This window comes from Etheostoma cragini, chromosome 1 (assembly GCF_013103735.1).
Source record: "Etheostoma cragini isolate CJK2018 chromosome 1, CSU_Ecrag_1.0, whole genome shotgun sequence".
Taxonomy (NCBI): domain Eukaryota; kingdom Metazoa; phylum Chordata; class Actinopteri; order Perciformes; family Percidae; genus Etheostoma; species Etheostoma cragini.
The window spans coordinates 32,596,283-32,599,579 of NC_048407.1; the positions used below are offsets into that span (position 1 = coordinate 32,596,283).

At 42.9% G+C, this 3,297-nt stretch overlaps 1 protein-coding gene across 4 annotated transcripts in view; it reads left to right on the forward strand.

Moving 5' to 3' along the window:
- Positions 1 to 477: 477 nt before the first annotated feature.
- kmt5b (lysine methyltransferase 5B) overlaps positions 478 to 3,297 on the forward strand; it is a 14,321-nt gene continuing 11,501 nt past the window's right edge. Inside the window, exon 1 of one of the 4 annotated variants that reach the window (XM_034859543.1) lies at positions 478 to 702. The gene's annotated coding sequence lies outside the window, so the exon portion shown is untranslated. Of the gene's footprint in view, positions 703 to 748; positions 1,566 to 3,297 lie in introns of those variants that run through there. The other 3 variants (XM_034859463.1, XM_034859388.1, XM_034859642.1) reach the window with 3 other exon arrangements.

The window sequence follows — 3,297 nt, forward strand, 5'->3', positions numbered from 1 at the left end:
CCTAATACTGTATCTGAAGTCTCTTTTATATAGACCCATATTAATGTTTAGAAACCTAATTTTCCCGCCATTGGACCTTTTTTTAAAAGAAATTAAATTGACTGATTGACTGATTTGATTGAAAAAAAACTCATAAATTGAAATTTTCATGCCATGGGACCTTTAAATATTACACTCAACACATTAAATAATAATCTGCATGAAAAGAAAAACAAAAGATGCCCAATTGTAGGTCATTGTCCAAATATTATGCTCCAAGATTTGTTTTAATTTCCTTGTTTTTAATTCATTTTAAAGGCAACTTGTGCTTAACTTGCCTATTTGACAGTAGTAAAACAAACCTTGTGTGGGTGTTCACTTGCAAAACAAACAAACAAACAAACAATTAAACTCATTAAGTGAAAACCAAAGGATGAATCAATGATGTGGCACAATTAACAAAGTCAATCCGGCTGGAGGATCGTCTGGTTCTGTAGACGAGGACCTGAGGAACATCCTGTTTACACCGTATACACCTAGAGATGAGTGCAGAGGAGGGACATCTAAGTGATAGGGCCCATCGCAGTGAAGGTGAACAGGTCTTAAGCTGGTTCTAAGATCACTTGTTCTGTTGAGGTTCTGTCGGGTTCTGCACGGGACGGGGCAGGCAGAACCTCACGTTGTTGGCCCACAGCCGTTGGATTCTTTAAGAAGCGCAAAGAGGTTTGTTTATGCAGCACTACTTTTGTGTACATCCGACAAGTACTGGCACGGACTAAGATGACGATTTTCGACATCTTTTTAGTTATAGAAAGACGTGAAAAGTCGACGACAACGTTCAATCTTTAAGTTTCAGACTGTACCACCAAGTACTGTTTCTCATTTTGGTCCCCACGGACGACAACGGTTGCGTTTTTGTGGGACCTATTTTCTCCTGCGATGGATGTGCTGCGCCTTTCTCTCGGTAAATGCTAGATTGCACCCGATGCCCGTGTGGACGTCAACTCGGGCACACTGCGCAGGCGCCAACACCATTCAGTTGACGTTCCCTGAAGTGTGTGGTTTAAATGTCCCAAACACTCTTGGTTTCCGGTGTGGTTAATAATGTCCCCCCCAATTTAGGATCACGTTACTGTTTGAACTTGTTCTGTAGTGTAATAATTAGTTTAGAAGCTTTATTTGAATTTCTCACAGACGCCTGCGCAGTATGCTCGTCTTGACGTCGACACGTACATCGGGTGCGATCTAGCATCTACCCTTTCGCTCCCTCTCTCCGCCATCTTGGATTTTAATGTTAATTTCTTTTAAAAAAAAATGTGTTTCCTGGGATATTTTTGGTTTAGGGTGCCGTGTGCCAATTTTGGATTAGTTTGAAGGAGTTTTTATGTCGTGATTGTTTTTATAAAATCACCTTTTGTGAGTATTCTGTGTTTGTTCTGCTTCCGCGGTCGACTCGAGACATTTAAACCAACGCGTGAAAATGCTTTCAGCTCTTTAACTGCCCTCTATCATGATAAATAACGCCTGCACCGAGCCTCTGGTGATTCTGCTGCCTCTGATTGCCACCGTTGATCGTGTCTACAAGGGTACTGGCACACAAACTAACTTTTAATTCGCTTACAAACGGTACATTTAGCCTGTTAAGCTAGCTAGCTAATGGCTTCCACATCAAACAAGCGAAGCTAGCTAGCTAGCTAAGGCTGTGTATGTGTGTGTGTGTGTGTGTGTGTGTTAGCCAGCCTGTTGTAGTCCAGTGGTCTGCAGGTACCGGAACGATGCCGGGCATCAAACTATCTGCTATTGTCGTCGAATATCTGGTGCATATTACATCGTTAGTGGGACAAAATGTAACCGTGTTGTGTTATTACCGACTGTGTTGTTGACCGCTAGCTAAGGGAAGCTAGGTTAGCCTAACCGTTACTGAAGTTGAGTTTGATGCTAGCTAGCTAGCACCAACTAAGAAGGGACGTTGATGTTGGATTTATTTAATTTGTATTCCGTTAAACCAGGCGACACGTTTTGGTTAACGTTGGTCTTTTTGGTTTTAATTGACGTTAGGTGGATGTTAGCATGCCTAATGGGACGTTTCTAAGCCGATTGGGATGTGGAGTGAATGTATTGTGGTGTAATATCATGGACGTTTTTTTTTAACGTTAACTGTCACCATCCGTGTAACGGTACTTGTGTTGTTGTATGGCTCAACTGCTGATGTCGTAAGGGCTGTTTGTGGCTTTCAACCGGCAACTGCTGCAAGCTAACCACCACGGCCGAGCATCTATCCTCCCCGGCGTCGCCTTTTGGTGGCTAGCTCCATGCTAACGGACTGTCTGTGGGTGGCGACCAGGCTAGCTAGCTAGCTAGTTAGCTAGGTAGAGTGTTTTCTAGACCTGGTACAATGTGGTCTTGACGTGAAAGCTTTCACAAATCTGAAAGTGGATTTCAGACAGCTATTGCTTAGCGACATGTCAAGGAGTAGGTGCAACAAACTGAGGATGCAACTTATGTCTCATTTTTGACAACTTTAACGTCGTTGGAGAGACGACGGTGTTAGCAAACAATGCAAAGCTAGCTATATATTTGATAACTGTGACACAATCTGGGCCTCAGCTGCCGTGTGTGTGTGTGTGTGTGTGTGTGTGTGTCTTCCGGGTCTCCGCTGCCTCCCCTGATCTCCGTGGCGTGTTGTGGTTGTATGTACGGTGGCTAACGTTAGCTTCCGAGATAAAATGCGAAGCTTTTTAAATGCAAATAAGATGACGCGACGCAGTTGCGCATTAGGACCTGCAGTACCCTTCTACTAGCATAAGCATGCATACTGCACGATGCGTTTATGTGATCCTTAACGTGATCGTGTTGGTGTGATTTTTGATCTGATTCATAAATGAAGAAAGCAATACTTTGTGCCACTGTGACGGCAGCAGAGACGGTGCTGTTGCACCTGACAGGAAGCCAGTGGATTAGTTGGGGTTGACGCTGAGGGGCGCTGCAGGATCATTTTAAAGTGGTTTCCTTCACTGCTTTCCTCTGTGGAAGAAGCAGCAACACCACAGTGTATTTTGACGCTGCTGTTTTGTAAATGTGTACTTTTGCTGGACTTGTACTTGAAACCGTGTATTTTTTTTACATTCAATGTACCAAAAGATAAAGTACTTATTATGCAGAATGGCTCTTTTCAGAATCATATATATTATGTCTTTTATATAGACCTTAGTGGTCCCTAATACTGTATCTTAAGTCTTATATGTAGACCTTAGTGGTCCCTAATACTGTATCTGAAGTCTCTTTATATAGACCTTAGTGGTCCCTAATACTGTATCT